This window comes from Ambystoma mexicanum, chromosome 5p (genome assembly GCF_040938575.1).
Source record: "Ambystoma mexicanum isolate Mex_15411 chromosome 5p, UKY_AmexF1_1, whole genome shotgun sequence".
NCBI classification, from domain to species: Eukaryota; Metazoa; Chordata; class Amphibia; order Caudata; family Ambystomatidae; genus Ambystoma; species Ambystoma mexicanum.
The window spans coordinates 31,522,334-31,548,652 of record NC_090930.1 but is presented as its reverse complement, the minus strand read 5'-3'; positions in this window follow the sequence as shown (position 1 = coordinate 31,548,652).

Genomic DNA, 26,319 nt, shown 5'->3' with positions numbered 1-26,319 from the left:
GCTACACATAGCTAAACAAATATTCAAATAAAACAATGGACATTGATCTCTTCATTGAGACCATTGGGAGTCAGGCTCCCCAATTTATCGATCCAGAATGTTTCTCTTTTGTTGAGTCGTAGACCCAAATCTTCATGTGCATTGTTTTTGGTCAAGACCTCTAAAATCAGAAATCTTATTTGGGTTAAGTTTTGACCTTTGTTTACCCAGTGGCGAGCCACTGCGGAATTCATATTCCCATTGCGAATGCAGGAGCGGTGCTCATTTCAACGTGTTTTTGCAATTCTTGTAGATTGCCCCACGTAATACTTACCGCAGGGGCATTTTATTCCATAAATAATGTTAGCACTATCACAAGTGCCATATGTCTTCAGAAGAATTTTTTAGCCTGTGCGGGGATGATATATGACACTACCTTTAATCACAAAATTACAATTAGTACAATGTAAACAAGGATAAGTTACTGTGTGTTGTGTAATGGGTTCTTTTGCTGGTGGTCTTGTTCTCACTAACTCATCCCATAGGTTGCAGCTTATTTGATATGCAAAAACTGGTAATTCATCAAACAGATTCTGTACTCTGATATCGTTTTAAAGATACTCCAGTGTTTCTTGATGGTTTTATTGATTTTGTTACTTTGCACAGAAAGTTTCGACACGTAAACTGGCAATTTTAGTTCTCTCTTGGTCTTCTGAGTGCTTACTATGAGTGTGTCTCGGTCTAGAGTGTTCACTCTATCAGTAGCAGAACCCAGTTCTTCTTTCTTGTATCCTCAGGCCAAAAACTTATCTTTCATTTCAGTCTGTTGCTGTAAATAATCCTCGGGGTCACTGACACTTTTCTTGACATGTAGTAACTGACTGTATGGTAAGTTTCTCAGTAGGCTAGGTTGGTGGAAACCTAATTGATGTAGCAGATTGTTACGGTCTGTGGGTTTGCGGAAAAGAGTGGTATTGTAGCTTGTTTCTTTCTTTTCGATGTGTACATCAAGGAACGTGATTTTGCTATAGGATGTTTCTTTGGTGAATTGAATTCTTCTGTCAATACTGTCAAGGTACTCAAAAAAGGTGTTCAATTCTGATTCAGTGCCTGTCCAGATACCAAAAATATTATTAATGTAGCGGGCCCAAAGGTGAATATTTTTGCTCCATTCATTCTTATTGAGTATGTGATCCATTTCATATCGATACATGAAGAAGTTTGCGTAGGTTAGTGCCATGGTGGCACCCATCGATGTACCTGAAATTTGTAAGCCAAAACGATCTTTATACTGGAAATTGAACTTTCGGCTATGAATTGCAAGAGGGTAAAATTGAATTATTTTTTTGCTTGAATGTCCGGTGCTTGAAGTACTATCTATTCCACTGATTCCATGCCTAGGTTGTGGGGCATGGACGTGTACAGGCTTTTGACGTCAATTGTGAACATCAGGTGATCTTGGAAGAAAGGTAAGGTATTTAATTTCTGCAGAAAATGTGTGGTGTCCCGGATGTAAGTATATGTGTTCTGTATCAATGTCTGTAAAAAGAAATCTATATAAACACCTAGTGGTTGGTTGATACTCTTCAGACCTGCCACGATTGGCCTTCCAGGAGGTTTGATGAGATCCTTGTGTATCTTGGGTATGGTATAAAAGTTAGGTATCCTTAGGTGTTGGTTACTGAGGTACTTGTGTGTGTGTTCATTGATCCAAACAGGTTCCATGGCCTTATCCAGCAGTGTTTCCAGATTGCATTGATAGACACCGTGGGGTCAGAATCCAATTGGGCATAGATTGTGGGGTCCTGTAATTGTCTAGTGCATTCTGCCTCGTAGTCAATGGTATCCATGATGACCAATGCGCCCCCTTTGTCTGCCGGGCGTATCGTGATATTCCTGTTAGTGTAGAGATCTCTGATCAATTGCATCTCATGAGGTTTAAGATTTTTCTGTGGTGGAGATTTGTGACTTATTCTTTCAAGGTCTCTGGTGACCAGCTTTTGAAATATATCAATGGATGGTACTGTGATGGGAGGTATGAAGCCACTTTTAGCTCGGAATTCTTTGTAATCAGAAACATTTGTAGCAGATCTTTGTTGAGTGTCTAATTCATCAAAGAAAACCTTGAGTTTGAGTTTCCTGACTAACCTATAAAGTTCAATCTTGGTGTCGAATAGTGTTCATCTGTGCGTAGCCACAAAGCTGAGTCCCTTTTGTAATATTTCTTCTTCTGTTGTAGTTAGCATTCTTTTTGAAATGTTAATCACTAGGTTTTCCTTAATTGTAGTCTTGTTTGGGGTTTGTTTCTTTGATTTCCTCCTCCCCCTTTGGGTTCTTTTGGGCATGCGCCTTAAAAAGCCGAAGTGGAGGGTGTTTGAGTTGCTGGGCTATCTGTTCAGTTTGCAATATCTGTGGTTTGATCTGTGGTGGATTCAGAATCTCTCTGAGCCTCTGAGTCAGAGCTTGATGTATTGTCTGATACGTATTTGAAGAGTTTTTTTGGTGCCGTTGGACCGTTTTGATCCATCCACATGTGCACCTCTTCATTGATGTAATAATAGGTGTCATGTTTGAACTTCTTAAGTTTCTTTTGCTCTAATTCTGTTTTATAATCCTCTAGTCTGGTATTGATATCAGCCAAAATTATGTCATATTCCTCCTTCCCCAGTGATCCTACTAGTTCTTTTTCAATGTCTTTAATCTCAGTGTTGCGAGACACCAGATTTTTTGAAAGTTCTTGGATTGTTAACAAAATCAAGTCTAGGGAGCATTTATTCAGAATGGCCTCCCATTTGCAGATGGACTCCTTACTCTCTTTGCATAATGTGGGGCGGAGCTGTGTGCGTAGTTCTCTGGCAATTCGTTGATTTTTGAAGTAGCAACCAAATGTGATTGCATGAAGTTTTCTCTTGATCTCCTTGCGTATGAGGTATTCCAATTGTTTTATCCGTTTAACTGGATCTTTGGCTGTAGTACCATGTATGCCTATTGAAGTTTCGCTAATTAATTCAAGGATGGCTGAGGCTTCCTCTGGGGAAAACCCTAGGGTCCCCGCACATTTAGTAGAAAGTCCTTTAATATCTTCAAATGACATATTGATTCAGTATTTAGAACTTGTAGTTCAAATTTCTAAAATTATTCATAAGATTTTTAAACTGTGTGCCTCCACTGTTGTGTGTCTCACAAAGGGGGAGAAAGGAAGAAAAGCCAAAAAGAGTGGGCACCACTTAAACATAATCACTTTAAGTGACTCTCAAAAGTCTCGAAAAGATTCATTAATTTACGTAATTAAAAAAAAAGACTGGTTGGGAGCTGACCGCGAAGAGTCTAGAGACACCCTGACTCAAAATACACGCAGAGCAGAAGGCTGGGTAGTAAACCAAGCCACACAGTCGCTCTCCATTCAATCCCTGCTGGGATGTTAAATTCCAGAATTTCTTATTCTTAATTTTGAGGTTTTTAGTTATAGGTTGTTGAATTTGAAAATATATCATGTTAGTTTTGTAAATCAACACAAATGACACTGGTTTTTGTTTCTTTGTAACCAAATTATATCCGAAAGGTGTTTTAAAAAAAAAAAGGTCACTAATAACTTCTTAGTGAGGAAGCGCTCAAAATATCCTTAACATATTGGGCCTCATTATGACCCAGGCGGTAAGGGGTTAACGGCGCCGTAAAAAGTGGCGGCGCCGTTAACCCCTTACCGCCTAATTACGAGGTCCCTTTGCGGGTCCCGACCTTAACGGCTGGTTTTACCAGCTGTTAAGGAAGGAACCCGCAAAGGGACTTTCGAGGTAATTACCGCCTTCCCCATTCCCATTGAGCCCTATGGGGGCAAAAATGGGAATGGGGAAGGGCCAATGGTGAATGGGGAATTACCGCCCCGCCAACCTTGGAATGGGGCGGTAATTCCGCCATTCACCATGGCGGAGTTGGTAAAATACCGGCATCAACCAGGGCGCTAATAGTGCCATGGTTAATGCCAGTGTCGTAATGAGGCCCATAGACTTATTTTTGCCAATGCATTTTGGAGAATGTCTCCTTCATCAGGGCGAGCCAGATACTAAATGCATGTAATACATAAAACACAAGTGAATATGACATTTGTAAAAAAAGAAGGGTAAACATAACACAACATACCCATTGTAGGTTGTTTCAATTGACGTCACAGGAAAATAGCCAAAAAGAAAATAGTGAAAGCAAGTTAGAGAGATAAATCAAGTTAGAGAGATGAAAGAAATAAAGAATCAGTCTATGTCAGAGGGTTACGAGGAATATGACCTTGCTAAAATTAGGAAGAATCCTGTAGTGAGTCAGAATTGCTGCTTGAAACCACCTTGAATTAGCAGTGAATGGCGGCTTGTCAATATCTGGTAAACAAAATAATGGTATTGTAATAAGTCAGTATGAGGATACTGTCAATGTGTAATGAAAGGCACATTTTTCTATAGCCGTTTTGATAGCTATAGACGGTAAGATAGCTCAGTGAATTGAGCACTCGCTGCAGCGATGTGTGTGTGATCGGCAGGTTGCAGGTTCGAATCCCGACAAGGCCAACGCAGCCATTTATCCTTAAGAGGTTGATAAATTAGTACCAACACAGGTTGGGGGGATAATGTATGTATATTTGCTCTATATAAAGTGTGTAAGCGTAAGTGCCACATAATAACTTATCATTTGGCCTTGGAAGACTGTTTACATTCACAGTAATTTGTTAATCTGGGCCTATACACACTGATATCAATGATACATTTGGGGATCCATTCTTGTATGAAATGTATATCACATTACAGTGATATTGTAACCATATTTTTCGTAGTGTATTTAGGAACAATGCTATGTGATGCCACTTCCTGTTTTGTCAAGGGGTGAAAGATTGTGTTCCATCGATACCCGTGATGTCACTTCGGGGTGGGATCAAATGTCATCACTTCGTGTGATGTCATCAGAGGTCAAAGGTCATGCGATGTCACTTCCGCTACCCCTGGCATTTCAGGTGAAATGATGTCCCTGCTTAAGTTACCTTCTCCAGTTGATTGGCTGGTGTGTGGTGTTGCTGCATATTGTCCTGCTATGACTAGCAGCCGTGCACATTGCCCATGGATGCCTTCATGAGGTTGTGGGACCTGCTGCGCGTTAGCATTCAGTCATGTGAGCCCCCTTGGAAACGTTTGCAACATTGTGTGATAGAAGGTATCTTCCAAAGGGGGAGAAAGGAAGAAAAGCCAAAAAGAGTGGGCACCACTTAAACATAATCACTTTAAGTGACACTCAAAAGTCTCAAAAAGATTCATTAAGTTACGTAATTCTAAAAAAAGTCTTGCTGGGAGCTGACCGCGAAGAGTCTGGATACACCCTGACTCAAATGGCGCTAGTAGCGCCATGGTTACCGCCTTCCGTGTAATGAGGCCCTATATGTTAAGGATATTTTGAGCGCTTCCTCACTAAGAAGAAGTCATTTTTTTTAAAAACTCACCTTTCGGATATAAATTGATTACAAATAAACAAAAACCAGTGTCATTTGTGTTGATTTACAAAACTAACAGGATATGTTTTCAAATTCAACAACCTATAACTAAAAACCTCAAAATTAAGAATAAGAAATTCTGGAATTTAACATCCCAGCTGGGATCGAATGGAGAGCGACTACGTGGCTTGGTTTACTACCCAGCCTTCTGCTCTGCGTGTATTTTGAGTCAAGGTGTATCCAGACTCTTCGCGGTCAGCTCCCAGCAAGACTTTTTTTAGAATTACGTAACTTAATGAATCTTTTTGAGACTTTTGAGTGTCACTTAAAGTGATTATGTTTAAGTGGTGCCCACTCTTTTTGGCTTTTCTTCCTTTCTCCCCCTTTGGAAGATAACTTCTATCACACAATGTTGCAAACGTTTCCAAGGGGGCTCACATGACTGAATGCTAACGTGCAGCAGGTCCCACAACCTCATGAAGGCATCCATGGGCAATGTGCACGGCTGCTAGTCATAGCAGGACAATATGCAGCAACACCACACACCAGCCAATCAACTGGAGAAGGTAACTTAAGCAGGGACATCATTTCACCTGAAATGCCAGGGGTAGCGGAAGTGACATCGCATGACCTTTGACCTCTGATGACATCACACGAAGTGATGACATTTGATTCCACCCCGAAGTGACATCACGGGTATCGATGGAACACGATCTTTCACCCCTTGACAAAACAGGAAGTGGCATCACATAGCATTGTTCCTAAATACACTACGAAAAATATGGTTACAATATCACTGTAATGTGATATACATTTCATACAGGAATGGATCCCCAAATGTATCGTTGATATCAGTGTGTATAGGCCCATAGTACCGCATTACAGTGAATGTAAACAGTCTTCCAATGCCAAATGATAAGTTATTATGTAGCACTTACGCTTACACACTCTATATAGAGCAAATATACATACATTATCCCCCCAACCTGTGTTGGTACTAATTTATCAACCTCTTAAGGATAAATGGCTGCGTTGGCCTTGTCGGGATTCGAACCTGCAACCTGCCGATCACACACACATCGCTGCAGCGAGTGCTCAATTCACTGAGCTATCTTACCGTCTATAGCTATCAAAACGGCTATAGAAAAATTTGCCATTACATGCCTGAATGTTCTCAAAGTCAGAAAGCAAATTACACTCTGTAGTGGATATCATTAAACTGGTAACTGAGATTTAACAGCAGGCCAGTTCATCTGCAGGTCTAGTGCAAAGTTGGCCACATGCCAAGCCTGCGTGGATCTACTTTTCAGGCTTCAGAGGTTGACAAAATACATACCATTGGGAGGGTTCATAACTGTGCATTAAAGAATATAGAGTAGCGCAGGGAACGCAGCGCACTCACCCGGCATCCCGGACTCTGGTCACTTGTTACTTCATACATGCAAACAAACATCCTGAACAGCAGGCCATGGAGATAGGAAAGATAGACACATTACAATAAAGCATTCATTGTGGCACGATGAAATCAAGGGCCACTTTATGTGCTATGGTCAAATATTTCTACTCTGTACACAAGCTTCTTTTTTTTAATTTTTTTTTTATTGATTTAGTTGAAACAATCAACTTTTCAATATACATTTAAAAAATCAAATACAATTATATACAATAACAAGTTCATATTTACAATTTGTATTATGGATTAAAACACAACTCAAAATTAAAAATTTAACAGTATAGGGGGGCGTGGCTAGCGCGCGAACGATGCGGACGTGAGCTGAGTGAGCTCCCGTAAGCGCCGATACAATCCTGCACTTTTATCCTGATTCCTGGGGATTTCGTGCACCACAAACGACGCGATCGTGCCCGTGAAGCTGTGGGCTAGGATCGACTGAAATCTGGGCACCTATCTACCCACACGGCGGGCCAAATCCACAGCTTGCTGAAGGCCGGCAGCCCCGTCTGAATTGCGAAACCAAGATGGCCGCCGGGGCCCGAGGGCAGACCTCCTCCGCATGATTGGGAGGCTTGGGGCGGCCTGACACGGTGCGGTGCGGAGCGGAGCGCGAGGCGGACACCAGTGAGCGTCCGCTCTTCCTCGCCACGCGAGCGGGAGGCTGTGAGCGGGGGCTGGCCAGCTGAGCCTGCTGACATCCGGAGGACGCCCGGATGGACCCGAGCAGCGGGGGGGGTGGAGGAGAGATAGAGGAGCACTCCTGCTATCCCGGTGACGGACGGCTTCTGTTTCCTGGGCCGTCTCGACTCGGCACCCGGACTGCAGACGACAGCAGCGGCTCGGCTCGACTGCGCCAGAAGTAGGTGGGATCCCCCCCTCCCCCTGCTCATACAGAAAACGGAGTCTGGTGCCATAACACACAGGAGGCAAAAGGGGGACCACCACTTATTGGGTGAACTGTGGGATACGCCGGAGGCCCGCACGTTCTCTGGAGGCTCTGTGAAAGCCCAATAAAGGACACCGAGCCCCTGGCGCTCAAAGTACTTTGCCATATTAGCCTGCTGGAGGACGCTCTGGGGGACCCACGGCTCTCCATCTGACCTGCTGCAGGGCTGCAACACCATATACCTGGGAGGGTCGATCACTCCAACTGAGCATAAACAATGCCATTCGACCCATTGTGCCGGGCGCTCCACGGCCTCCGGAAATATGGGGAAAGACAGGCAGAAGAAACCATCCACACAGAGCAGTATGGACCAGTTTGCCATTGCTACTACCCCGGCCCCGGCGGGCCCAACAACACGACCAAACTCCCCCACGGGGGACGGCTCTCTCTCCTTACATGACGTAATGGCGGCCATTGCCAACTCCCGATCCTCTATGGAGACCAAAATAGACAGTATTGCGGTGGATGTCTCCTTCCTGCGCCACGACCTGCAGAAACTGACTTCCAGAACAGGAGAGGCGGAACACTGCATCTCTGAAGTGGAAGACAACATTGGCGGGATCAATCGTCAACTGTCCCAAGCCTTAAGCCGCTTAAAAAGCCTTGAATGAAGAGTGGATGATGGAGAGGTAAGGTCCCGCCGCAACAACGTCCGCATCCTGGGCCTGCTGGAGGGGGAGGAGGGACAATGCATGGAACTATTCCTGGAACAGTGGCTCGTGGACATCTTCGAGGCCACATCCTTCTTAAAGTTCTTTTCAGTGGAGAGGGCTCATAGGATGCCATCGGGCAAACCACTCCCGGGTGCTCCGCCCCGTACTGTCATCGCCCGCCTGCTCAACTGCCGAGACAGGGACGCCCTCCTGAAACTGTCACGCTCGCAGGGGTCGATCACCCATAACGGCTCCCGAATCGCCTTCTTCCCGGGCTATACCCGAGAAGTGCAGCGGGCACGACAATCGTTTGAACCACTCAAGAGACAACTGGCTCAACTGAATGTGAAATACGAAAAAGAAGGTGGGTGAGGCGCGCACTCCCGGTCCTGGTCAATTAAACCTGTTGTAAAAAATAAGTAGCTGGGTTAAATCCCAAAATGGACAAAAATTCACAGGGTTAGATCCCTTCTGCTGCAAATCAGGTACTTAGTATTAATAGGGTTAGATCCCTTGCTGCAAATCAGGTACTCAGTAATAACAGGGTTAGATCCCTCGGCTGCATTTCTGTGGTCTGTAGTTGTTCTCCTCCTAGCGCTTTCTTATCTCAAATAATCATCAGGGAGGCTGTTGAGCAGGTGTGTCTAATTAGACTCAAAGGATTCTCGTAGCTGTAGTGAAAACGTTTTTTTCTGTTCAGGTGACCAGCAACCGACACCCCTCCAAAGCACAAGTCCTTCCCAAATTTGGGGGAGGGGAGAGAACCATCTTTATGATTCTCCAAAGTGGGGCACAGTCACCCCGTGGCGCTGCCTCTGGTGCCCGGGACTCCCATAGCATTCAGTACAAAAAAGAAGGTGGGTGAGGCGCGCACTCCCGGTCCTGGTCAATTAAACCTGTTGTAAAAAATAAGTAGCTGGGTTAAATCCCAAAATGGACAAAAATTCACAGGGTTAGATCCCTTCTGCTGCAAATCAGGTAATTAGTAATAACAGGGTTAGATCCCTTGCTGCAAATCAGGTACTCAGTAATAACAGGGTTAGATCGCTCAGCTGCATTTCTGTGGTCTGTAGTTGTTCTCCTCCTAGCGCTTTCTTATCTCAAATAATCATCAGGGAGGCTGTTGAGCAGGTGTGTCTAATTAGACTCAAAGGATTCTCGTAGCTGTAGTGAAAACGTTTTTTTCTGTTCAGGTGACCAGCAACCGACACCCCTCCAAAGCACAAGTCCTTCCCAAATTTGGGGGAGGGGAGAGAACCATCTTTATGATTCTCCAAAGTGGGGCACAGTCACCCCGTGGCGCTGCCTCTGGAGCCCGGGACTCCCATAGCATTCAGTACAAAAAAGAAGGTGGGTGAGGCGCGCACTCCCGGTCCTGGTCAATTAAACCTGTTGTAAAAAATAAGTAGCTGGGTTAAATCCCAAAATGGACAAAAATTCACAGGGTTAGATCCCTTCTGCTGCAAATCAGGTAATTAGTAATAACAGGGTTAGATCCCTTGCTGCAAATCAGGTACTCAGTAATAACAGGGTTAGATCGCTCGGCTGCATTTCTGTGGTGTGTAGTTGTTCTCCTCCTAGCGCTTTCTTATCTCAAATAATCATCAGGGAGGCTGTTGACCAGGTGTGTCTAATTAGACTCAAAGGATTCTGGTAGCTGTAGTGAAAACGTTTTTTTCTGTTCAGGTGACCAGCAACCGACACCCCTCCAAAGCACAAGTCCTTCCCAATCCAGATATCCTTTGAGTCTAATTAGACACACCTGCTCAACAGCCTCCCTGATGATTATTTGAGATAAGAAAGCGCTAGGAGGAGAACAACTACAGACCACAGAAATGCAGCCGAGGGATCTAACCCTGTTATTACTGAGTACCTGATTTGCAGCAAGGGATCTAACCCTGTTATTACTAAGTACCTGAATTGCAGCAGAAGGGATCTAACCCTGTGAATTTTTGTCCATTTTGGGATTTGACCCAGCTACTTATTTTTTACAACAGGTTCAATTGACCAGGACCGGGAGTGCGCGCCTCACCCACCTTCTTTTTTGTACTGAATGCTATGGGAGTCCCGGGCTCCAGAGGCAGCGCCACGGGGTGACTGTGCCCCACTTTGGAGAATCATAAAGATCCCCCAAATTTGGGAAGGACTTGTGCTTTGGAGGGGTGTCGTTTGCTGGTTACCTGAACAGAAAAAAAACGTTTTCACTACAGCTACCAGATTCCTTTGAGTCTAATTAGACACACCTGCTCAACAGCCTCCCTGATGACTATTTGAGATAAAAAAACGCTAGGAGGAGAACAACTAGAGACCACAGAAATGCAGCCGAGGGATTTAACCCTGTTATTACTGAGTACCTGATTTGCAGCAAGGGATCTAACCCTGTTATTACTAAGTACCTGATTTGCAGCAGAAGGGATCTAACCCTGTGAATTTTGGTCCATTTTGGGATTTGACCCAGCTACTTATTTTTTACAACAGGTTCAATTGACCAGGACCGGGAGTGCGCGCCTCACCCACCTTCTTTTTTGTACTGAATGCTATGGGAGTCCCGGGCTCCAGAGGCAGCGCCACGGGGTGACTGTGCCCCACTTTGGAGAATCATAAAGATGGTTCTCTCCCCTCCCCCAAATTTGGGAAGGACTTCTGCTTTGGAGGGGTGTCGTTTGCTGGTCACCTGAACAGAAAAAAACTTTTCACTACAGCTACCAGAATCCTTTGAGTCTAATTAGACACACCTGCTCAACAGCCTCCCTGATTATTATTTGAGATAAGAAAGCGCTAGGAGGAGAACAACTACAGACCACAGAAATGCAGCCGAGGGATCTAACCCTGTTATTACTGAGTACCTGATTTGCAGCAAGGGATCTAACCCTGTTATTACTAAGTACCTGAATTGCAGCAGAAGGGATCTAACCCTGTGAATTTTTGTCCATTTTGGGATTTGACCCAGCTACTTATTTTTTACAACAGGTTCAATTGACCAGGACCGGGAGTGCGCGCCTCACCCACCTTCTTTTTTGTACTGAATGCTATGGGAGTCCCGGGCTCCAGAGGCAGCGCCACGGGGTGACTGTGCCCCACTTTGGAGAATCATAAAGATGGTTCTCTCCCCTCCCCCAAATTTGGGAAGGACTTGTGCTTTGGAGGGGTGTCGTTTGCTGGTCACCTGAACAGAAAAAAACGTTTTCACTACAGCTACCAGAATCCTTTGAGTCTAATTAGACACACCTGCTCAACAGCCTCCCTGATGATTATTTGAGATAAGAAAGCGCTAGGAGGAGAACAACTACAGACCACAGAAATGCAGCCGAGGGATCTAACCCTGTTATTACTGAGTACCTGATTTGCAGCAAGGGATCTAACCCTGTTATTACTAAGTACCTCAATTGCAGCAGAAGGGATCTAACCCTGTGAATTTTTGTCCATTTTGGGATTTGACCCAGCTACTTATTTTTTACAACAGGTTCAATTGACCAGGACCGGGAGTGCGCGCCTCACCCACCTTCTTTTTTGTACTGAATGTGAAATACGGCCTGCTCTTCCCGGCCCAACTAAAAATATACCATAAAGGAACTACTGTTCACTTCAATGACCCACAAGAGGCCTGGAAATGGGCAGAGGCTCACGTAGAAGGCGATTGGACTGTAAGACCGAGGAGACCGAGAGGAAGACCCCGACCAGGACCTAGGCGGGCCTCCCCGAGGAGAAACCCAGACCGGGAGGGACAGGAGATCCTGGAGCCAGTGGCAGAACAAGAAGAACACTGAACAAACTGTTGTCCCTTACTCCGGGGCCTAGGAGCAGTGCTCTGACATGTGGGCGTGCACTTTCCGTACCTCTGATCCCGACGCATAATCAGTCCACCATGGAAGATGTTGACATTGGGGGCAAGGGAGGGAACTCTGGGGGAAGCTCTGATCCCTCCCCTGGTCAAGCCTTTTCTTTCTTCCCCCCACCCCCCCTCTCTCTTTCTTGCTTAATTGGACTCTATCCAAGGGTCTGGTTTTTGAGCTGACACCTTAAGTTGAAGGTTCAGCAATGTTTGGGCGACAGGTACTTTGTGTTGGGGTGGAGTATAGGGTGGGGGTGAGTTGGGAAAGTTCAAAACCTTGTTTGTTATTTCAAGACTGTCACATGCTCATAGGTCAAATGAACCATTGTCTCTGGTTGAGGACGCTCTGTACCATTCCACAGGGAATCCCCGCCCATCTGGTACAGGCGGGTACTATATCGCCATCTTTCACTGATCACTACACCCTTGAAAACCCCATCATGTGTAATAAATATCCTCCGCACAAACTGGCAAATCACCCATGCGACACACTAAATCTCTGAAATTCCTCACTTGGAACGTGAATGGGATGGGGTCAGGAATTAAACGGCGTCTTATCATGCAATTTTTAAATAGACATTCCCCTGATGTGGCCCTCCTAACAGAAACCCACCTGGCCGGATCAAACTGTGCCTTTGTTCAGAGAACTAACTATCGCCTTGCCTTTCAGGCGGGGTACACAATGGGCTCCAGGGGCACCCTCATTCTGATACACAAACGCATCCCATTTATTCAACAAACTGTAGAACAGGACCCCAGGGGCCGATACGTGTTCATCTTGGGAACGATCTGGGGTCAGACTGTGGCAATTGCCTCAATCTATTCTCCACCTGGGCTGGGAGAGGAGTTACTGGATGACCTCACTACCCTTATAGGGAAACATCACCCTGATACATTCATTCTAGGGGGAGACTTCAATGACACCATGAATAATAACATTGACCGTTCCCATCTCCGGAATCGTAACCCAGATATTCCTACCAGATTAGCCAACTTTACATCTGCTCTTGGGCTCCGAGATGTATGGAGGGAGTTACACCCGGATGTTAGGGAATATTCTTTCCGCTCCGGTGCTCACGGTTCCATGTCCCGACTGGATTATTTCTTTCTACCACATACCGACCTTTACAGGGCAATGTCCACAGATTTGCTCCCTCGGGGCATCTCGGACCACTCGCCTCTTTTAGTGGAAATATGTATGCAGGGTCCCCTCCCCCCTAGAACATGGAGACTTAATAGCTACTATCTAGGGTTCCCAGAACTGATAGATCGCCTAGAGGAAGTATCCGCCGAATATTTCGAAATTAATGAGGAATCGGTGGATAACCCTGTGATATTATGGGAGGCATATAAAACAGTGCTCAGGGGTGAGATTCTCTCCTGGACAACACATAAAAGAAACACCCGGCTTCAGGAACTACTAAAAGCCGAGAAGGAAGTGAGCAACTGGGAGACTAAGCATATCTCTGATCCTACGCCCGAGACTCATCGATCCCTCCAACGTGCCCAAGAGCACCTTCGGAACAGAGCGATGGATGCCGCTAAGCAGGCCCATTGGCAGGCTAGAGCGAGGGTGTACGAACTAGGGGACAAGGCGGGTAAATTGCTCGCCTGGCTGCAGAAAAGGGACGAAGGACAACGCCATGTCCGGGAAATAGTTACACCACAGGGCGACAGCTATCACTCAGACGCTGGGATTGCTGAGGCCTTTGCAGCGTTTTACGCAGACTTGTACCGAGCCCCAACCTCATCGCTAAACCCCTCCCTCTTAGATGCAGTAACGCTGCTGACTCTCTCTGAGCAACAGAAGGACCAGCTGGACTCTGCCTTATCGGAGGCGGAGATTTCAGAGGCGCTATCTCAACTCCAATCAGGGAAGGCACCAGGCCCGTATGGATTCCCTGTTGAAACCTTGCAAAAGCTAGGGGCAGATAAAACGGCGGCTGCCCTGCATAGAATGTTTCTTGCTGCCCGGGAACAGGGGACTCTCCCACCAGATCTTTGCAAGGCGACTATCGTGGTCATTCCCAAGCCTGGCAAACCTCCACATAAATGTGCTTCCTATAGACCTATATCACTGATTAACGGGGAGGCTAAGGTCCTCGCTAAGTTACTAGCTAACCGATTACAATTAGTTGCACCCACCCTGGTCCACCCGGACCAATGTGGATTTATGACTTGCAAATCGACTCGGATGAATCTACGCCGCCTCCATCTGGCATTGGAGAGATCCCCGATTATAAACAAACCCTTGGCCCTGTTGCCAATCGATTTTGAAAAGGCGTTCGACTCCATTCGATGGGACTGCCTCTGGGAGATCATGCGCCGTATGGGATTCGGAGGGGCCTTTCTGGGATGGGTGAAGTTACTTTATACTAACATCCAAGCTGAAGTGAAAGTAAACGGATGGTCTTCCAGGTCCTTCCCTCTGGGTCGGGGTACACGACAGGGATGCCCGCTTTCCCCTCTTCTATTTGCCCTTGCAATCGAACCGCTGGCTCTTTGGCTTTGCCAAAACACTGCCTGGAAGGGGTTCAGATGGCCAGAGGGACATGAGGATCATACATCCCTATACGCAGATGATCTCCTTGTGTATCTGGGAGACCCGCCAAGGTCTTCCCCTATTGTAACACAACTGCTCATCCGCTTTGGGGAATTTAGCGGACTCAGAATCAACTGGGAGAAATCAGTCTTCTTTCCTGTAAAGGGTGGAGAACAAGCAATCCCCCAGGAGTGCCCGTACCGAGTGGAACGACAGGGCTTTCGATACCTGGGAATATGGATATCTGGGGACTTGACAAGTTATATAGAACACAATCTCCGACCGATCACAGACCGTTTCATTATTGATGTCCAACACTGGAAACCCCTCCCCCTGACACTTATGGGAAGAGCAGCACTCTTTAAAATGATGACCCTTCCCAGATTCCTTTACATCCTTCAGAATGCCCCACTTAAAATCCCAGACCTGGAATTTCACCAAGTGGAGACACTTCTCAGAGATCTCATATGGAGGGGAGGCCAGCCACGAATCGCGCTAACCACACTCCAGAGATCGATCTGGGAGGGAGAAATAGGAGTTCCCCGTCTCCAAACGTACTACTGGGCATCACAACTGGCAGTAGTTAATGATCTTCTTCATGGAGACCGAGACCTACCTCATATACGCGCTGAGATAGCCACTATACAGAACACAGACCCGCTGTCCCTCCTCTATCAACCCCTCCCGAGAACTCCCCCACCCACAACCACAACACACCTGATTATGGTATGGAGACAGGCACACCAAATAATTGGGTGGGAAAACAAAGTTACTACCGCACAACCCCTCTGGCAAAATAATAACCTAGCTGAGATCCGGAAGTTTGAGCCATGGCCCAAATGGGTAAGAGCGGGGGTCACTAGGGTTGGGGATATGCTCACGGATGGGAGATTGACCTCATTTGATGACCTGCAACTACAATTTCAGATCCCAAACACGGAACGATATCATTACATACGCCTAGCCCACGCCTTAAGACCCTACTTAACAGTAGACACACTGGTACCAGACTATACCCCTATAGGGCGTAACATCCTGCCGGCGTATATTCCCACCAAATGCACTTCCATCCTCTACAATGCCATATCCTCCTTTGCTACCCCTGAACTGAACGAGCTGAAGGCGAAAGGGGAAGCGGATGTGGGGGAGATAGATCCAGAGGACTGGATAGAAGTTCTCATGCATCCCAGAGAAATCGCTATTTCCTCTAGGCTTCGACTTGTGCAGCTGAAAATACTGTACCGGGTTTATTACCCTAGAACGCGCCTATACGGCTGGAAACGGGCCCCAAACCCGAACTGTTTGCGATGCGGGGAAGAGGAGGGAACCTTCATTCACATCTTGTGGGCATGTCCCCGGATACAAACTTTTTGGAATGCATGCTGCAGGGAACTCTCCCGAGTTCTGACCCGTACCATACCACTGGACCCAAGGGCCTTACTCCTGGGTGTGCCTGACAAAATAGAGGCTAACAAGTGGGAGAGATTGCTCCTGCATACGGCGATGGGACTGATTAAGCGCAATATAGCGCAGAAATGGGGAGCCCCTGATTCCCCAACACTGGACCAATGGAAATCGGATATGGACATATGCGCTATGATGGAGCATAGGATTTACTTAGCACAAGGCTGTCCCAACAAAGCCTCGAAAATATGGGATAGATGGGAAGAAGAAGCGACCTGAGAATCCCTCCTACAAGCTGGGGAACGTGCACTGGGTGTTTTGTATTACACACTACTACATATACTGAGGAAGCTGCTCGACCTCTGATGATATGTGTACTATCTCCACTGATTATGAATGACCATGACAGTCTTTATGTTGATTTGCTTTTTGTTGTTTTATTGTGATTGTTGTACTATAATAATAATAAAATACTTTATAAAAAAATAATAATAATTTAACAGTATAAATCGAATAATTCCCCAATTAAAATTGAAAATTGAAAAATCAGAAAACCAGAACAAAATGAAAAAAGTTGCATAAAAGAAAGAACACTTTCATATAACATAAATGGACAGAAACCAGTAAACAAATGCATTGGTAAACTGACATAAAGTGTCCATTGTCTTAGAAATGTAATGTCTAGTTGTAAAGAAGACAAGAAATTTACAGTTGCTACCTGAAGAGCTAGTGAGGAGGTACCATAAATAAGGGCCCAACAGTCACTTGGATCGCACGAGGCAAAACTAGTACAAAACTTATCAAAGTGTATTTGTCTCTTAGTGTACATTAGGGCACATTGAGTGATAAGATGTTCCAAGGATTCAGGAGTGCCAGGAGGTCGACAGAAACGACAAATATTTTGATCAATGGATAAAATTTGACGTGAACACAACAAATCCCTAGTCTTCCATATGTGAAAACGAAAACGCAGAATCAATTGTCTGTAATATGGAGACGGGGCTTTGGACAAATATTTTCCCAAGATCCCTCTTGATTTCGTTGGAAAACGATGGCTGGTGGCATTTATGTATGTCAAGCATTTCTGTTGATTATCAATCCAAGCCATTTGGTAAATTTTCTGTTTTGCTTTATCTGGATTTGAGATTAAAAGGTAAATTGTGACGTCTGCATGAGCCAAGACCTTGTACGTAGATCTAAGCCATAATTGTAAAAATGAATGGTCAGTACTAAACATATAAGTAGAACACATTTTTAATAACGTTTCAGTTTGAGTGGAAGTAAGGCATTTTCTCAAAAATGCACATTGTCTCCAATGATAAATGGCAGACAGGGGGGTGGTACCTAGTTCATAACGTAGCCACGAAATTGGGATACACTGGGGAAGATGTAATACTCTAAGCCAAAATTTGGCTTCCCACTTGTCAAGAGTGTAAGCAGACAGTGGAGGCCCTGTTTCCAAGCCACACAGAATAGTAGGAATGACTTTCATTTTCCAGAAGATGACAGTCGGCATAACAGAAAATTTACCATATCTACCAAGAAGAACGCAAGCCTGAGAAGTGGCTGATATGATTTTAGAATCAATTAAACCTAGTTGTTTTGTAGATTTAGTTACGGCTTTGAAAATTACACCCAAATATGTATAAGCAGGAACGACAGATAATTTCACATTGTCAATAATCCAGTGCTTCATGGTATGGCATCCACGGGTGGGATTGTACATAACCACTTGCGTTTTAGCCGTGTTTACTTTGAGTTCATTTACGACTATGTATGCTTCAAAAGAAGATAGCAGTTTTTGCAGACCACCAGGTGTTTTGGATATTAGAACAATATCATCGGCAAACATAAGAGCCTTTATGGGAACTCCATTCAGTTTCGGAGAATCAGACATCACAGATTCAAAATTGTGTTTGATATTATGAATAACATAGTTGAAAATGGCAGAAGCCAAAAGACAACCTTGTTTAAGGCCACGGGATGTAGCAATGGGTTTTGAAAGTAGGCCATTGAGAGTGATTCTGATTTGTACAGAGGTAGAAGAATGAAACTCATAAATTATATCAGTAAGTGTAGATGGACATTTGTCTCGAGCAAGTTTGGTCATAAGTTTGACTCTAGAAATTGAGTCGAACGCCGAATGTAAGTCCACAAAAGCAAAATAAATCTGCTGTTTCTGAGAGTGGCATTGTAATTTTAAGGCATTAAAAAAAAACAGATTAACCGTCGTGCCCATTCCTGCAATAAAACCTGATTGGCGTTGGTCTCGATGGTGATTGCATAGGGTCCAGGCACAAAAATCTTGAAGTACAAATTTGGCAAATATTTTTCCCTGAGTATCAAGAAGCGCAATGGGTCTGTAGTTTTCTGGTAGCGACCGATCACCCTTTTTAAAGATAGGCACAACGATGGACATGTGCCAAGAGAAAGGTAACCTTTTTGTGACCAATATTTGTTGAAAAAGACAGAACAAGATTTCCGCCCATTGTTCTGGATGATTCTTTAACATGTAGACTGTCCGGTACAGCTGCTCTAGATTTATTGGCCAGTTTTATATAGTAAATGATGGATTCTATATCACAGTTTAAAAGCCACTTGGTCTGAGTCTTTGTAGTATATGGGAAGTTGTCAAACAGGGGATCAGCATACATCTTAGAAAAATATGAGACCCATTGATCCTCCTGTACTCCATTTGCCTGGGATCCAAGTTGATTTGAACAGTTTGTATAGGTAAGGAGTTTCCAGATATCTGCTTAACTTTTAGAAACAAGGGTATTGCGCATGATTTCGCTATCGTACTGAAATAGAATGGACCTGTGGGCACGAACCCAGTTCACATATCTACATTTCGTCATTTTAAGGGCATCAAATCGATGAATGCATGAGGAGGAGAGGAGTGTGTTGCGTTCTTTTCTATAAATGGCTCTCCTATTTTGTAGTTCACCATCAAAAGAGTGTAAATGAGATATTGGCTTAGACTCGAAAGTTAGAATGTTATTTTGAAATTTTTGAAGAATGTGAGTATATTCTGTCTTCGTGTTGTCAGGTGTCACTCGGGCGACAAGGTTATTAAGATCGCAAAGCTTGTTTGGCGACCAAGAAAACCAAGTTCTAGCCTGATTAATCGTAAGTGGTCGACAATACCATCGTCTATATGGAGATGTTGGCACAGTTAACCTTAAAAATGTGAGAGACAACTGATTGTGATCACTATGTGGTTGAGCTGTGATAACTAAAGAATTAATATTTTGAGCAAATGTGCATCAACATAGATATAATCAATCGTGCTGAGAATTCTGTACCTGTGCCAGGTAGTAGCAGTTGGTAGATTTCCAAGCACAGTTCCATTGACTATTTTAAGATTTTGTGCCGACATAAAGGTAGACCACATGAGGACCCCTCGAATGGCAACATCGTTTTTGGGGTTAAAACAATCAATATTAAGGTCACCAACTTAAATGGTTGCTGTGATGTCTTTTAAGAGGGCGACTATCTCTAACATATCTGAGAGTTCTTGGAAAAATATGTGATTGGAAATTCTCGACGGATTTCAATAGATGTTAAATAATGCAATGTTTCCACAGGACCCAACTAGTTTGACCAGTTGAATAGAGGTATCAAACACATCCCAGGATTCAATAGAAAAAATAGAATGTAGATTCACTGCCACCAAGAGACCAGACATAGGTCGTCCCCTTTCTCCTCTTGTAGCAGGTACAAGAGAGGTATAATAGTTGTCCCAGACTGGTGGAGTAGTCAACCAGGTCGCCTGAAAGACCAAAATGTCATAAAGACACAGAAGGAGATCAATAGAGTTCTGGAGATGCAAATGCCCCCTCGTATTCCAAATACCTGAGGTGACAGAACTGATCTTTTGTGAATTTTGTAATTACGAAGTAGTAGTGGAATGTCAAATTAGACAAGGAATTGTAGGAACGAACAGTGCTTGGGACCTATCAGGATCCTGTGAAATAAGAAACCCTATATCAAAAATCGTTAATTTCGCATTCCAGATGGCTTTAGCAACTATCGCTGACGGAATCCATAATCGCGAACATGATCCATCAGAGGGAGATTAAGGGATAACAACCACAAGCAGTCCCTTAAACTAAAGGGATCAACCCTTGATAAATTGAAACACAGAGCTTGTGATTTGAAATTGCTACCTTGTTTAGGTGGGTACATTATCTGACCATTTTCACTATTTGTTCTGGAAAGAACAATTGCATGATCGCTAGTTTATCGAAAAATGTACACATTTTATTCATCAAATACATACAAAAAGTTAAAAACTCACAATGTTGAAGTACCTGTTGCGATCCCTAATCGCACCATAGTGAAATCCTGACCAGCAATAAACTCCACAAGATCAATGTCACCTGAAGTCATATTTTCAAGAGTTTCAACATCATTCAATACATTCAATATACATTGCCTGTTAAGATCGTACAAGGGAAATTTGCCTCCTCTACATTTCATAATGAGTGAATGACCGTTGAATGACTGTTGAGGTCAGGTTTAGGTTTATTAGAGGACTGAGGCAATTCTTTCCCAGCAGTATTATTAGGTGTTTTGAAGTTGTAAACATGCAGCATCTGGGCCAAAGAAGAGGACAGCCTATCCATCTTTATGGGGTCTGTCGAATTCGAAGCCCATGGAGCAAGGTTGGAATTGATTGTATTAATATTAAAGGTAGCACATCTCAATGATTGAGGGGGCAAAGACCCATAAGTCGAGGCATCAGACATTAGCTCCCTTCGTGTAATGTCCATGGACACATTCCTAAGTTTTTCAAAAAAGGTGTCAACAATGTTCTTCAACTGTGATGCTATCATGTTGGAAGAATCCAAACGAGATACTAATTGATCAGTCCTATTTGAACTGTGTGAAGAACTAGAAGTAGTTGGAACGATAGGTGCAAGTTTGGATTGTAGATACTCATCAACCATCTCTCTCATATGATCTCGGGTAAATGTGTGGATATTTTCCCCATTAGAGGAATGTGTCGCAGGAATTTTTGAAGTTGAATATTCATCAATAGAAGATTTTATGAAGGCAAGATGAGAATTAGTATCAGGAGATATCTGAGGTATGAGAGACTGGGAAATGGAGGTTGAAGCATCCTGAAATTTCGGCTCATTTGTTGTAAGAAGTAAATAAAAAATTTGATGTGCTCTGGGCAATACAAACTGATCTATCATGGTAATTCGAGACATTGGCTGTGGGAGGTAAAGAAATCTTTGAGGTGTGGTCAACAGAGTTAGCCAAAGCATTAACAAGTTTGCTCAATGGGGAGTAATGCAAATTTTGAGCTGGAGTAGGTACAATTTTCTCAACAGCAACTTCTTGTAAACTCGGAGTAATGTTCTTTATTGTATCGGACTCTAGCTTTGAGCCTAAAGACACAGCTTTGAAGAAAGTTGCAATAGAGTTTTTAGGTATCTTGGAAACAGCCATATTTTTAGATTTCTTAATCAAGGTTTGACGTAGATTTTTTTTTTTTTCATTTGTGTTTTGCATTGTCGGCAGCAAGTGCTGAGTCAGGACAAGGTTGTGTAGGCTGACGCGAGACTTCCAAGTCAAGCACCACCTGATTTGTCTGATTGACAATCTCTTGAGGTGAAATCTCTTGATCAGCAGAGATACTCACCCACGAGGTGTCGCCTAATCGGGGTTCAATCGGTTGAATGATGTCAGGAAAGGCAGGCACATTGGGGTAAGTATCAAGTTCATCTGGAATGGTAATCGGAACCATGAGAGGCAAAGAAGTTGGATTGGGGTGTGAATTTTTTAGGGTCACAAGCCACTCATGTATAGAATTGATCTGAAGGTTCTGATTAGAGACTTTTTCATCAAGCCGTTGTAGTAATTTAAAAACACTCAAGCTTGTAGTATTGATGGCAGCGAGAGTGATTTCTAGCATTGTAGGTGTCAATGGCAAAGGGGGCTGGTTAGAAATTGCCCTAGAACGTTGGCGCGGCGTTAGCTGTACATATTGCGACGTTTCATCAGAGGCACTACTTATTGAGGAAATGTCATTTGGATGTTCAGCAGTATCATTGCAGATAGAGATGGGGGAAACACATTGTCTCGCATGAATAGAGATAGTATCCTCATTCAGGGACTCCTGGGAGTCATGGCTCTCATGAATTACATGTAAGTTGTTTGATGGACATGTTAGAGGTTGTATGACATTCACATTTTTGGTCCATCAACAGCAAGTAAGGTCGCATCAGAAAGCAAATGCGGCATTGAGACTATGTTGTGAGAGTGAATATGATTAAACACAGAACGATGTAAGCGCTCAGGGGCGCAAAATGGAGGACGCGAGAAGCCTGACAGGCTACCAAACGGTAGAGGCAGATTACTGGATGGATGCACGTTAGGACCATCTATACACCCAGAACTGCTCACATGAGTAGAATCATTTAATGAGTTCATACTATTGTCGCTTGGTGTTGGCAGATTGGATGTATGCGTTCTGCACATTGCGTGCAGGGTGCCTGTGGCGGCCATCTTAGATGAAATAGAAGCATGATCAGGCATGCTCGATTTTAAAGAATACAGATGGTTAACATGAAAGTCTGTATTTGCAAACGTTTCGAACTCAAATGAAATTATCTTAAGATAAATAAGGCAACAAAAGTAAAAGCAAAACACAGATAAAACATTTTTTTTATAACCTTATTGATTGATGGATAAATCAGGAAAGAACAGCCGCGCTTGGCTGCGCCAGGCGAAGCGGTTCTTAGCTAAGGTACTTCGCTCATGGTGCGCGCGCGCGGGTGTGCGGACAAGCACGTATTTGTGCAGGCAGAATCAAGTCCAGCCCTATTGTGGGCGTTGCTGAGCACTTAGAAAAAGTTCACACTCAGCCAGTCACTGTAGCAACATAGACCAGGTCCGAGTCAGCCAAGCCAGGTCACAAGCGTCTCGGGAAAGCGGGCAAAGCGGTAATTACACAAGCTTCTAGGCACAAGGATTTTGTCAAGCGACTGAGGACACCGAGTTGGAATGTCTTGTGATGATCACAACAGAGACAACAGCAGAAAAAAACATGCTATAACTGCAACTTGCAAAAACCAAAATACATAGTCCAAAATGGAAGCTTATTCTACGCTAAATGCTTTTTGGATGTTTTTGTCTGCATTGTGAATTTGAGGTGTTTAAGAACAGACTAAATCAGTGACTCGCCCCCTGAAGTGTGCCTGAAATAAACCTTTAATGAGTTTAGCAATTACTGTATCGAATTCCAGAAAGACAAATTATTTATTATTCCAGTTCCTTCTTATTTGGGGTCAGTGCTCAAAGTGTTACACTTGTGAAACCCCCGTTTTTTTTTTTTTTTAAAGGGTCTGAACATGAAAGCCAGACACTCCCGAAACAAAGAGCCACACAGTGCTGGCCCCAGACCAGGAGCTTCCATTACAAAAAGAAAAAAGTATTTTTGTAAAATATTTGTAGGTGTGGACAGGGTGACCACATGAGTAGCAAGGGAGACCTCAGGGGTTGCAGTCGTTCCTGATAAAGCCTTCGAGGGCCCACCAGTTCAGAATGCGACATGCAAGTCTGCATGTGAAGTGCTATGCATGACTTGCAAGTCAACTGCACAGCCCACTGTGTCATATGGAGTGCAGAGTCCCGTGCCCATGAGCTGTGGTGCAAGTAACTAAACATGTTGCATGGCATTTCTAACGGCACACCCACAGAGTTCTCAGGTGGGTGTGGCCTATCCATTCATAGCTAAAAAGTCAAAGGTGCCGGCACTAGAGTGAACCAGGACTCGACCGCTGCACCCGACCGAGTGGAGGCCATTACTGAGCCCTGCACACCCGATGGCATTCAGTACAATCCAGGGCCACCAGTCCAGCTAGACAGCATGCCTGTGTATGTGTGCCACCCCCATCTACAGACAAGTTCGACCCCTCACCAGGGGCGGCGGAGTAGCCCTCATTGCCAAAGAAAGCCATACTGTCAGAAGAATAGAAGGCGACCTTGGCCTCAGCTGTGACTACCTCCCACTCAAAAGCAACCTCTCTCCTAACATGACTCTGGCTCTCCACATGGTCTACCGCCCCCCTGGGCCTACCACAGACTTCCATGACTCCCTCATCCATTCCCTCTCCGCCAACCTGAAAAAGACTTCCAAAGTCTTAGTCACTGGTGACCTCAATCTCAGCCTCAATGACCCTAATGACGCCCACGCAGCCACCCTAGATAAAGCCCTATCCACCTTAGGATTCGCGCAAGCCATCGCCCACCCCACACACTCCAAAGGACACTCACTGGACTGGGTCTCCCACCACAACTGCCCAGTACACATTACTGAGAACTCTCCCATGCCGTGGTCCGACCACCACAATCCAATTTGACCTTGACACATCCAAGAGTCCCCCCCCTCCGGCTACCCCCCTCCCTCCAGGCCTCTCCAGAAGCTCCCGCTAGCTCACGGCTGAAAACATTACTCCTTTCCTCAAAGTACCTGCACTCCAGGCTCTTTTCTCGCAGGACCCTGAAACCCTCGCCAGCTCCTTCAAGCTAGCCATTACCCAAGCGGTCAACTCTATTGCTCCCCTCACTCTCAGGAAAGCCAAGAAAGCCAAGCACACCAATGCCTGGTTCTCCCAGGATCTGCTCCAAATGCGTGCTAAAAAACGGGCCGCCCAAGCAACCTGGAAAGCCAAACCTAATGATACCACCAAACTAGCCTTCAAGACCATCTCCAAAGACTACAAATCTGCCATAACCCAAGCTAAAGCTAACTCCTTCAACACAAAGATAGCTAACGCCAAATCTGGCACTAAGGAAATCTTTGCCATTTTTAGGGAGCTAGAAACACCTTCCTCCCCACCACCCACCCTCCTGAAGGATGAAAAATGGTGTAATGACATCCAATCCGCCATGCTCAACAAACTCAATACCCTGCAAACGAAAATCCTAGCTCACCAAAAAGCGTTATCCCTCCTGATTGCTTCCCAAAATAGTCATCAGAACAAGGAGACTACAACTAACTCCTCTCCGGTATTCAACTTCAAGGACATCACTGAATCCAAAGTAATCTCAATCCGAAAAACGATTAAACCGTCCAACTGCAAGGGCGACGCCTGTCCTGCTCGGTTCATCAAGGACTGCGGCACCACCCTCACCCCTTTCCTGACAGCCTTTATCAATGTCTCCTTCCAATCAGGCCTTGTCCCGTCCGACCTCAAAGAGGCGTGGCTTCGACCACTCCTTAAAAAACCATCCCTTGACCCCTCAGTACCAGGTAACTACAGGCCTATTACCACGGTCCCCTACCTGCTTAAAATTCTGGACAAAGCAGCTTACCTGCAAGTCCAAAAATTCCTTGAGGACCACCGCCTTCTGGGCCTTCGGCAGTCTGGTTTCAGGCCACGACATGGGACCGAAACGCCCTTACTCGACCTGAAAAATCAAATGGACGATATCAGAGACGCAGGGAAACCTGCGCTCCTTCTGCTCCTTGACCTATCCGCCACATTCAACCTTGTCGACCACAATACACTTTGCCACCACCTCTCAATTGCAGCCAACTTCTCCCCTAAAGCGTGTGCGTGGATCATTTCGTTTCTGCAGGAACGGGCCATGAAAGTCTTTTCCGACTCGGCATGTGCCTCTCCCAGCCACATGAAATGTGGAGTACCCCAGGGGTTCTGCATCGCTCCCACCCTCTACAACCTATTTACGAGGCCCCTCTTCAACCTTCTCGACACCTTGGGCATCTCATACACCAACTACGCTGATGACACGCAGGTGCTCATCCCTCTCACAGGTGACTACGAGGCAGACAGGATCACCCTTAACTCCATTTACTGCACCATCCAAGCCTGGATGGCAGAAAATTGGCTGTGCCTCAACAGCGACAAAACCGAGCTCCTATTCATTGGGTCACCAACCATCCTGGGTAACCTTGACAAGAAATATTGCTCCTTCACCATCGATAATATACCCATCGAAGTGTCCCAACACAGTTAAAACTCTCGGAGTCTACCTTGACTCAAACCTCACCATGAACAGGCAGG